Here is a 13,165-nt window from a genome sequence, read left to right on the forward strand (position 1 = left end):
CATTTACATTTTTGTGGAGTCCACTTTTGATATAATTTATCTTTTCTTCATTTGTACATATGTATAATGTATATATGGCACTTCGGGTCAATGTGACTGTTTTTCAACACAAATGTATTTAAAACACATTGTATAGAACTTATAGGAATTGTATTATAACTGTTGCTTGTGAAGAAAATCATCTAAATATTTTTCCAAATAAATCATGTATGAAATAATAACACAAGAGTTTTTCTATGTGTTTTGTCACGTTTTATTAGCCACAGACTACTAACTCCCTAAAGACTAAGAATAATGGTTCCAGTTAATCTTTCAAGTATTTCAGACTCAAAATGTAAACTCTGAGACTCTGGTCTGATGCAACAGACAACTGTCTCCTTCTGGTACCTCTCAAAGTGAGACAAAGACACACCCGGTAATCACAAATTACAACCCTCATCTTGATGGCAGTTTATTTTAGGACAAGAGTCCTCTGACAAAAAAGGGAGAAACCACCCTTGGAAAATAGGTTGGTCAAACTTTTTAAACTCTGTTTAAACTACGACCAAGCTCATTAAGTAAGGTCTTGCAGACAGAAAAACATTACCATAAAACTCATCAAAGATGAATCACATAGAGAACACATGTAATGTAATTGAAAACATGAAACATTATTCTGGGAGTCATCTCTAAAAAGGAAAAAAAGACATAATTTATATATTTAATTACTATTGAACCGTGTAATTAAAACAAGCTGTTATTTTAAGCCATAAACTCTGATTCTCTTGTATCCTAATCATCATTCAGGGATTACCATCTGTTGTCATAACTTATTGGGGAAACATGTGACTAATATTTTTGGCATGTGGTGGTATGTAACTACAAAATATCACTTTGTTTTAAAAATTTGCTAAAGCAAAATCTCAGTTAGTAACTTTTATGTCTAGTTTGAAATGTCTGACAAAGTCTGAAGTGACAAGTTTTCTGAATTGAACATCTGTAAGAAAACCGAAGGTCTGACCATTTTCATGACAGTGTAAATCACAGCTTCACCAATGAGAGTACCTTACAACACACACTTGCCACTTCTTTCAACTTTGTTCATCTCAGATAGGTTTTGGCAATACATTGCTAGCAGTTGACTACACTTACCACTCAGCAGAGTTTACGTCATATGTAACTACATGCAGACATTACAACATTCATGTCTCTTTCTACATAATTCTTGAAATAATCTCGTAATTATATTTTATATAGATACCTTGGAATCATAGAAGTCAGAAACAACCTCTACAGACATCACAACTTTGTAAAGCGGAGGAGAGACAGTGGCTCTGATAGGGAACTGTGAAAAGTATTTGCTTGTATTACACAACTGTTGGACAGTTGTTTTCACATACCATGCTAAGCTTTTAACTTAACTTTTTTCACTCACACAATGGCTTTTCGCTGAGTTGGAAAATATCAGGACACAGGCCTGAAGCAGCTCTTTTGTTTCTTCATTCAGTATAGGTCTGTTGCATGGCTTTGTATCCAGTGGCAAATATCTTCTATTTAATGCTTTTTCTCTGTAAGTAATTAAGCAAAGCTTTCAAATTATTGGCAACAGTTTTCAGAGTTGCACTAACATGTTATTCAGAGGTCATTAAAAAAGCATTTCTCAAGGAGGAATTTGACATTGATTGTGTTTTGTTAAAATGAAATCAGAACGAATATAACGTGCAAGCATGAAGAATAAACAAAAACAAAAGACAAAATTCAGAGAGGAACAATATTACAATTTTATTACAAAGCTGCAAATGCCTGGCAATGTCAAAGAGTAAAAATATCAATGTCGTATTACTGCGTTGCAGCGTAACTCAATTTACTCTACCTTTGCATGATTCATCCTTAGAATTTGGTCCAACTGGGCCTTGAGCTTGGTGTTATGACTTATGTGAGCAACAAACAGCATTTCCTCTCTAAAAGGCAACATCTTTCCCATTGCATTCTATCACAAAGGTATGCATTGATACTTAAATTTATATAACTGGACTCAGTTAGGTTGAAGCACAGTTAGATTTCTCAAATACTGAAAACACTGAATAGGATAGTCTGGCAATCATTGCCAGCTACCACATTCCACATATTTATGTAATCTATTGTGACCGGTGAAAATAAAAGAAATAAATAAGTAGATAAATAAATAAACAAAATCACAATGAAGCTTCAAAACCATCAAAGCTTAGACCACCTAATCAATAGGTTTATATGGATCATACAGTCGTAGCTATGCAGGTGCTAAGGTACATAAGCAGATACAGCTCTGTAACACAACCAAAGTAAGCCACACATTCTCTCTCCTATACAAAAAAAGATAATTTTGTGATATAAACGCATTTTTTCATAAAATGAAGCATGTGAATTTTGATTTTAGTGCAAACTTGATTTGTGTACAAAAATATTCCCCAGAACACTTAGATACCAAAATAATCATAAATCGCACATTTTGTAATTTTATGGTCCACAAAGGATCACCTCAGCACAGTTCAGTATTAACCAGAAGTTGTACAGCAATCTTTACCCAAAGAGGTGTTATCTGAAATGTTTCTTTCCTGCATTTCGTATTATATTACTGGACTATACATATTATAAATATAGTATAATACACATTTCTACCAACGTCTAATGTATACAGAGGCAACTTTTCCAATAATTGATAACATATTTATGACACCTGTGATAGCATGTCTAATAGGTAGATTAATAGTGAAATGTGTCAAGCGTTGAATCATTTCAATTAAGGACACTATTGTTATGTTTTTTTTCATCACTTTCTAAGATCCATCAAGACAGCACTCACTCTTTTGTAGTAATCTTACATGAGCATGGAAGGAGGAGAGTTGGATTTAGAACCACCAGTCGCCTGTTTAACTGCCTCAGTTTCACGGGCAGATTAATCTTGTCAAAGATTGTCCCCCTTTCCCTTCTCTTTCTTTTTCTTTTTTTTTCTCTCTCTGTCTTTCTTTTTCTCAAAAATAAGACTGGGTGCTTGTGTACCGCTTGCCTTTAGACTGGGTTTGTGTGTGCACTCTTACTTCTGCATGGATTAGTCTGTATAAAGCCGTTGTCCGCTGCCAAGCTTTTCAATGGCAAGTTAAATTTTGACAGATTGTGGAGAGAGGGGAACATGAAGAGAAGAAAAGGGATCTGGTTCTGGCAATGACCCACTCTTTGTTCCAGTATAGTGGTCACCTGTCAGTCTCCACAATGCTGAGCCACCCTTCTTTCAACCAGTGCAACCTGGGTCTTCAGATCTTATTTTATGGGGTAAAGACAGGATTCAGGGTTGTGCCAAGGGAGTCTTGGAAAAGAGAAGTTTCATCCAGAACAATCAAAATCACACCATGATGAATGAGTGTTTGCAAGAGAAACTATGTCATCAGTAAGTATATCTGTAATACAGCATAGCAACAATACATTATTCTCTATGATTTCAGATTAGACATGAGCAAAAAAACTTATGATCCACTATATGGTAAAACCTACTATTCTCTAAAATATGTATTAATTGAACATTTTAAATGACAATGGATGTAATGGGTGTTTTACAAAGTATCTTGCACAAAACTCTATAAAGAGGTCTGGGGAAATATAGATAGAACATAAGAACATGAGTCACACAGAGTTCAGGAAGAGTACAAAGAAGATTCTGGAATGTCGTCACTGCAAACATGTGTTTGTCTCATCAACCACCTAGTGAGATACAAGATGAAGCCTGTGTTCATCCAGTGAAACTACATCATTCAGCCAAATGGATCACAACTGTAATGCGTAAACAATTTGGCCATATTAGGACTGTTCACGCAACACTTTCTTACCTCACATAATGTGCAGAGCATAGCAACTTCTATAAGCTTCGGAAAAGTCATTACAGATCATTTTAAATTTTGGAAGTCATATACATTTCTGATGGAGAGGTAAAACAAACAGTACTACAAATGACACAGAATGCATTCAGTCTCATTTCTACACTCTGGTAGAATTAGAGAGCACATAGCATGTGACCCTTTCCATTCTGTCAGAAAAGTCATCCTCAACTTTGCACGGGAGAGACCACCCACTCTGGAGGTGACAGTGGACCTCAGAACCCTGAGACCATCAATCACACTTTTACTCTCATCTTAAGGGGGGGATCTAAAGACCTCTTGACTGGTGCTAACCCAGCTATTAAATAAACCTACTGTTTTTGAAAGCATGGCCATTTTCTTCATTGTTTTCAGAACGCACGTTAGGGCTGACACTATGCAAGCCCTTATACGAACAGCGTACTTAAGAATGACTAGTGCATTTAAAGGCTTCTGTACTTGTTACAACTCACTCCATGGTAATAATAAATACACATTCAGACAACAGTCAAGTGGGCATTGGCCAAAGTGTGTAGACTTTAGTGGCAAGATTTCGTTATCATTTTTAAGATTTGAATTGTGCACTATTTGAATTGCACAGTTTTGACTGTTGAATTAAGGGACAGAACATTTGTGAAATGTCATTTGTAGGGTTAAGCTTCTCCATGTCAATTTGACAAATGGCACTGCCTTCCAAATTTTGATCACTTCTGTACAAACATCAGTCGACACAGATTTTTTTATAGGAGCTTAAATTTTTTTTGGATTATGTAAACAAGAAAAAAGCATTTAGTATGATATTGACCTCATGTTTGATTGTATTGTTAAGCGTATATCAGCAAGATCTATTGTGATTTTGATAGAATTATTATATAAAAATTTTAATTAACTCTGCGTCTCAACAGCTTGCTATCTTTACTACAAGGACCAATCACAGTGCAGCAGAAAATGGTGAAAAAAGTTAATTATTAACATCTGCCTCATGGTGGACTATTGTATTATGACATTTTGTACACTGGCTTGACTTAAAAGCAGTCCTTTATGGTTTGAGATCCTTTCAGATCCTTGCGCTCTCGGGAGGGACAAACTAGTTGAAAGATACTCAGGGGAAGGTAGCAACAGTAGAAGTTTGGCACCTCCAGTGATTCTGTTTACTTTATTACAAATTACATGACAGAGAATAATCCCAACAGAATCTGCAAGAGGCCAGTACCACACATCCCCAGTGCATACACATCATTCACGAATATTTAGTCAAAGAACCGCTTTTAGAATTAGTTGGAACATTCTTTCACATATTCAAAACAAAGACTTTAAAGAGGTTAAATAAAGTCACCAAGTGTTACACAATTAATAGCACAAATAACACACCGTATATGGCAACAGCATGGCAATAACTTCCTCTTGCAATCGTGGGAACTGCCTATGTAGACAATGATTGAATTCACAATGGTGCATACAAAGGCCACCTTTGGGAGAAACCATATCCCATGGCATGCTGGGAAAAAGGAGCAATAGCAGCAGATGTTGTCAAAGCTTTAAGCAACAGATGCCTTCCTTGCAAGCATTCAGCCACTGTTCAGCAAGCACATCCCCAACGCAGCAAAAAAGTGCATTAAAGCAGAGTTAGAATGGTGGTACACATGAATAGTAGTGGTGGACGAGCTGGAAAGGGGAGGTGTAATTTGTGGTAAGACTGATGTTTGTGTGTATATGCAATGTGTCTCCATGTGTCTAAGCTTTTTAAGACAAAATATTTTGTAAACAATCTGCTTTCTAAGAGGTTTTTAACATAAATTTGTGAATAAGAATACAATCCAACAACACATTTCCAAACACTATATATAATTCATATATAATTCACAAGCAGGGAAATAAGTGATTCAGTTATTACCACGATACTCGGCAGTGCGTCCAAAGAAATTGTTTTCAGTTGCCTGGAACACACACACACACATACACACACACACACACACACACACACACACACACACACACACACACACACACACACACACATGTATTTAATAAAGGGGTGCACAAGCTCACAGCAAATCAAAAGCTGCTGGTTCTGCAATCCTGGGTAACATCTGATTGGCCTTTCAGATACTCCTACTCAAATGATTTGTCATGGATCAAGAATAAGATATAGGCCAATCCCCACAACAATAGATGACATCAGTGACTTTAGGCTTAGAACACATCAATCTGCCCACCAGCCCAGAATATATAAACATGCTTTCACAATACGGCTTTTTCTAAATGCTGCCTAGAATGCTGTGAGGGTCTAATGAGATTACATAACACCCAGTGGACACATTACTAGAAGTGCTGACCGATGACATCTATGAAATGGCATTTTATCATGCACTGATGTATTTTTTCCTGTTTTGCCGTAGTGCTGTGTTTGTTCTGTATAGACAACGGTCAATAGTAAAACCATTGCCAGCAGCTGCTGGCTTTAATGCGAGGGGGTTGTTGCTGAATGTATTCTGAACATGAAGGGGCGTCAGTGACCTGAGGAGGTCACAGGACACAAGACTTTGAGCAGAGGAGCCATAATCAACACTGTTCCCAAAAGAATCAAACATCTTTAAAAATGGTCTTCCTGGTCCAATTTGAACATACAAAAATGAACTATGGATGAACAGCACCTTAATCTTTTTGTGTAAAGAAAACAGAAAAGTTTCGACGAACTTCAAGTAGGGCAGTGAAGCAGAGCCCCTTTGAAAACATATTTGGTACGATGTGTGGGAATCGACTAGTGGACTGACGCCTGATTAATGACCACAAACACTGAATGCTCCATTCTCTTCACATGATAATCATTTCTAATGGCAGATGGGGAAAGGTTTCATTGCAGTCGTGACAATGAATGGCAATCACTTAAAGTTGCGGACAAAGAAGGGAAAGAAATAGATCGCCTCTTGGGCACTTCTTAGAAGAAACAGCAGTTAGGGCCAATATGTTATGTTTACAAGAACAGTGATGTAGCAACATCTAAGTGTGATCCTCTTTTCACAAACAATGCTGACGCCATTTCTCTTTATCCGTGGGAGCTTGCTTTTGTTTGAATTCTTTTGTAGTTATGTATAAACATTTGAACTAAATAAAGCAATAGCAAGGAGTGTAGAACAGCGGTGAATTCAGCTGATGTGAGAAGAGCATACAATGGATCTTATGATCTTCTGACGTGAAAAACGAGAGAAAACTATGCTATCTGTTAATATCTATTAAAAGAACACAAATGGTTAAGCAGAGCAGATAAACAAGTCATTTTGACCTTTCCAATCTCATTTCTCTACAGTTCCAATTTTACACGCACAAGCCCGGAGAGTTCAGATTAAAGTTCAGAGTGACTGCTGACATATGGGGCAGGTTGTAGATCTATCACTAATTTGGGTAGTCAGACATCCTCTTGAATCTATTCAGGGGGACTGTGAATCAGTAGTGAACGGCTATCTGCTCTCACCCATCCCCCCCCTCTTCTAGGCTGTGAGGGTATGTGCTTGAGTGTGTGAAATCCCAACAGCGGCAGTCCTCTGAAGACCTCTGGCTCTGGCTCCAGACAGCCTGCTCCGGAGCAGATCTGCCAGGTCGACAGGCTGCTCCAGCTCTTCACTGGACAGATGGCGAGCATTGCCCATTAATGGGATGACCGGCATTGCTCCATCCTTTCCCTGGTAACTGCTGGTCTGTGCAGGCATTTTCTCCTGCCGATTTCCACCAACAGACATGCCAGCCACTGGCCCTCGCTGCAGTTCTCTCAAGTATGTAAATACCCAGACAGAGAAAGCCTGCTTTCATCTGAATATGAATAGAATGAGGAGAGAAAGCCCAGAGGGGGAGAGAAAGAGAAATGAAAGGGGAGGGGGGAGGGGGGGGACAGCTCCAAACCCCACCCAACAGACTTCATTATAAAAACAAAACTCAGACAAGACACAATCAAATAGATTAAAACAAAGACATATTCCCCATTGTTTCCCATAGACTTTGCTTTATGTTTGGCATACTCATAACAATAATAAATGTCATTTCAGTCAAACAAGAGCAAACAGTTTGCTTCCACTGAGAGATTTTACTGAGACAGAATCATTGGGAGAAAAAAAAAGATCTTCAAAGATAATGCATGTTTACAATATTTTTGTCTGTCTGAATTGTCTTAATGATGTAACTGGTCAGGATGCAATCTGCCACTCAAGTAAAAGAGAAAGCAATTGTAATGTTAAGATAGGTCAAAGACACACATGTATCCCACAATCCCAACTCTGACAGATTACAAAGCTCATGATCATTGTCAGTCAGGGCTTAACAGTACGAAAAGTAACAATTCTTGAAATAATTCCCATCGAACACTTTAATACAAACAAACCTCAAAACAAAACAACAACCATTTAGCTCTAAAACTGCCCCTGTCTACACAGAAACTCAAATAAAGAGAAACTCAAAGATCAGATGCACTAATGATTTGAATTCAAATAATGCTGCTCTTATGTAGGTAACATTTTCACGCACAGCAAAATGTAATACAAGTGCAAGAGTTGAAAATGCATTCACGAAGCATATAAGTTTTGAATTTTGAAATGCTCCAATGCCCTCGATTGAAACACATAAAAGGCGTTATTCATTCTATATTACAAAGGTACAGAATAGTCCTGTACATGAGAATGCATCACTAAAATTGGTCAGAAATTGAGGAATAAAGTGTATGAGACACCAGCAGCTAGATCCAGCTACTCATATGGTTTCCCCAGTACCTAAGACAATCTACCAGGTTTGGTTGGGTAAGCTTATCTTCATTTTCATGCTAGAAGGATTAATGCTTTTTTCAAACCAACTGTAAAACAAATTATACAATGCTATATGCTGGGTATAAGTTTTAATGGTGTTATTACTGAATGATAACAAATGCACAATGAAGTGTCCAGATGATGGTGGATCATCGTGATTCCTTTAATCCTGGCTGTTATATGTGTGACTGAGACTCTATAACTCTGCATCTGTGAATGTTTCATTTAAAATTATGACAGCATTTTAATTTTGAGGTGATACCTTCAGATATCTTTAACCACTGAACTAAATATTTGTCCTACCAACTTAGTTTCTAAGTGTAAAATACCATAACATTGGTTTTGGAAAATCCATGTGTATCTATAGAGACCTCTTTTGAAAATTACAATATGGTTCAAACTGAAGTGTTCCTGCCCAACCAGGGTGATAGCACAACCTCTAAGGCAAACAACAATACTTCCTCTGGTGGTAGAATAACAGAGAGTTGCTGATTAAGAAAGAGTATGGCGAAGAGGGATTGCAGACTACCAGTATTGCTGCAGCAGGAAACTCTGCCCGTTTCCTCCCCTGAGTTCCAGAAAAGGGTAAAAAACAAGTGATAGATGATGGTAGATACTAAGTGACCCAATGTCTACAGATTAATGGATCTGCCTGTCATTTATGTCACTTTGAGACAAAAACATTTTCTTTAGTGAGGACTCAAATTCACGGTTTCCCTGATGTCATATCTAACCCCCCAAATATCTGTGTTTGTATGATGATGATTATCTTAATGTTCTCTCTCTCTCTCTCTCTCTCTCTCTCTCAAAAAAAAACTAGCCTGTAGCCTGAAAGAAGCCCCCCCCCCCCTCAGGTGTTAATCAATCTCTTTTCCTATGCTCTCCACGAGGCCAAAAACAAACAGAGAGCGCCCGGCTCTCACTCCCGTCGCAAAACAGCAACGTCAGGGTAGATAAAGAAGCCACGCTCCAAGACACAGATATTTGTTTGCAAGGACCTCTGCTTGCTGTCAAAATGAATGAACATTAACCTGCTACCGGATCTAGAGAGTGCCACTGAAGGGGCTTTTCTGCCTGCCTGCCTAATGGGCACCAGCATTAGGGCAAATGTGCTGCACAGGGAGTGCCGCATGCCCGGATTTGTCATTTAAGAGATTTAATTTGTCCAAGAATGAGCCAGAGTCAGAGGTCAGTTGGTTGGAGGCCCGACCTGCTGACAGGTTGACCGTTCATGGGGGGCTAATGAGAGTGCTTCGCCAAACGAACGGAACAAAAGCAGACGGATTATGGACTCATTTGTTGACTAGAATCAATAACACCACTTACTCCGCCTTGCATTTCCTCTTATTTTCGACACTGGTCTGGCAGAGGACTCTACTTAGCGAATGTCACTCGCATACTGACATTTTTATTCACCGCGTGCATGCCAGCTCACACTGTAGCAGGCGTCATTGATTTTGTGGGTCTTTCCACTTGGGGTGCAGCATTGTCATTATGTGGTTGAAGCCAAGTTCATTTTCCACTTGCCCACTCACTTTTTCAGCTTCACATATTTCCATTGGCTGCCAGCCATTAGACCAAAGTAGACAGAAATAACTTAATGAATTTGAGGATATCAAAATATTACTTTACAAATTTGATTAAAACTTGAATTAAATGAACCTAGACAACTTGAAATTTGCTTAAAATGGTCTTTGAAGTAAATTAAATGATAAATTAAACAGTGCAAAGACATTGAAGACAGATATGCAAAACCAGATGTTTTAGTGAATGTAAACTCTGTTGCAAATGAGTCAAAATTACTTGAAGTCTTTTAATATTACAATGATACTGGATTTGTTGTAGGCAATCCTAGAATTAGAATGTATATCAGTTCCAGTGGAATGCTTCAGATATTGTTCACACTGATGGGGTCTGTTCAGACGTTTTACTGAGGAAGTGCATCAGGACCTAGAGGAAACCCTTACCAGTATCCGCCCTCTATCTACTGCACAGGGAAGGGGAAAAACAAACGCTAACATAAACAGAGCCACAGCCGTAAACTGTCTGAACCTGACATAATGTAGAGAGTATTTACTTTTTCACTCCTACATGCTGATTGATTCTTATTTATTCTGGTGACATCATATTCTTTCTGTCTGTTTGTTTCTCTCAGCCTATGGGAAACCTCTGGATGAGAAAATCAGCTACAATTTGTAAAGAAAAGCCATGAAGGAAGTTTTAAAAGGCTAGCATTTTGATTCCCTTTGCCCCTTGGACTGTTCAACTGAAGGAATTAACTTTGAATCTCAGCAGGGAGGTTTCTAGCCATGAAAGGTGTGTGTGTGTGTGTGCCAGCACAGACAGTAACCTCCTCCATTGGTTTTGAGAGAGCTTTTTTTTTTAAACAATTTTTCCCCAAAGATACAAGACTGACCTAAATCCTTGAAACTGCAGAATAATCTCCAAGAATGCCACTGTGAAGATACTTCTTCTTTTAAAATGGTAAAAGCCCCTCAAAGAGTCATTCTGATAGTGCCTATAAATATTGTACTGCTGTACAACTGTAAAATGTAGAGCTCCACAAATGCATCATACTGAAGGAGGAAAAAAAGACGAGGTGTTTACTGGAAACATCACATCCATAACCCTTGTTCTGCTGTTTTTACGGCTGAGGAGTACATTAAAGCTGTGTGTGGGTCAAGACACTGTCTAATTGTTATTGTATTTGGGGAGCCTCAGTTTGACAAATGAAGCAAAAATACCGTGAGTCCCTTGAGACAAAAGTGGTGATTGTAGTGCAATGTAGAATGTAGATGCAATGGCATGTCTCAACTGGATTTGTCACATATAAGAGGAACTTCCCTTTTCTCTGATGGTATGTGAGCTTCCAAGAGGCATTCTCATGCCAAAAAGCTTTCACATATATTCACATTAGAGACCTCTGAAGACCCACAAAGCAGCAACTATCAGGAGATTATAAAAAAAACAAAGCTTTTTATTTTTTATAAGCATTGCATAGGAAAAGAAGCTTGAAGAATTACCAAAATTTGGTTGAGGGACACCTACATTATTTAAGCTACTGATTCTGATCATTTTGATAATTACTGAAGTCTGTAAAAAGTGCAATTTCAAACGTTTATGTATCCATAGTTCTTTAGTTTTGTTTTGGGCTTTTTGGAAAAAAAAAGAACTCCAAAACAAAATTAACAAACTATGGTTATGTAAGAGTGAGCAACTGTATTTTTTCACCAAGTACTGATCTATGGCAAGGCTTGGTCAAAACATTTCCATGTTTTTTCCAGGATGTTCTAAACAAAGTCATTAAAGTCACATTTTTTTAAAGAATACCACTACAGCCAGAAAGAATGGCGTGCAGAGTGCAGATTTATTTGGAAATTTACAGGCAAATTTAAGGGTTGCAGGAGGATTGCCTGGAGAGAGTCGCTGTGCATACAGCCAACCATAACTAGGTGATAAAGTTGAAAAAATGATTAATTAAAATTGTGCCATTTATGAAAGAGGGAACAATTATTTACCAATTTACAATTATTTACCAACCAGTCTATTGTTGTATTTTGATGGTTTGATTACCCACTTTGATCTGCTATGGGAATAAGAAGGGTCATCATCTTCAGGTAGTGCTGCATCACCGCTGCCAGGCAATGCTGGATTGCTAATGCTGCTTGTTATGCTATAGTTTGATCCAGAGGACGAGTTTTGCCTTTTAAAATGTTTTATTTTCAGACAATTCAGAGTTGACTTCATTTGTCACCTGTTCCCCTGCAACATTTTTCTGCTGTTTGTTTAAGCCTGCACTGTGTGGAGCAAAAAACATTTTTTTGGTTGGTCTCCATTACGTGTTACTTTCTGTTTCAAAAAAGCTTCTCTTCTTTGCTCCCTTTGTCGTTTCTCAAAGTTTGTAGCCCAATAGCATTTTGGTGTGATTTTTTCAAGGGACATTTTTCATTATATATGGCCAATATGTACATTCATGCTGCGATCACCCTTGTTTGCAAATAATTAGAACCATGCCAATGGAGGGAGGCTAGGAGCAGTCTATATTTATTAGTGCTAATAACTTACAGCTGTGCACTGGCTTCACAAATTTTTTATGTAGGGTAATATTTTAAATTTTATTTATATGAGACAATTTTCATGTGACTTAAAAAATGAGGGCCCTCTCTTTGTAAAAATGCCACCAACTATTGAGAGCAATTTAAAGTTGTAAAAGGTACAGTATAGAGAAAACACAAGGACAGAAGACAAAATGAGCAAATGACTTCAGCCAGATTTGACTTGACTTGAATTTTGACTTTTGAGAATTTTTCTGTGGATAAGATTAAAATGTGGATAAGTTAAAATCCCACAAACAGAATCAGTGGAAACAGCTCAAGTGGTGGAGGATGAAACCTAGTTGCTAATTTCTTACCAAACATTTTAAAGTGCATTTAGTAACATATGGCTGCAAAAACCTTTGTCCAGTGACCCCAAAACTGAAAGTCTGGACCATTTCTCTGGACAAACAAA

Source organism: Chanos chanos, chromosome 4 (assembly GCF_902362185.1).
Source record: "Chanos chanos chromosome 4, fChaCha1.1, whole genome shotgun sequence".
In the NCBI taxonomy this organism is placed as follows: Eukaryota; Metazoa; Chordata; class Actinopteri; order Gonorynchiformes; family Chanidae; genus Chanos; species Chanos chanos.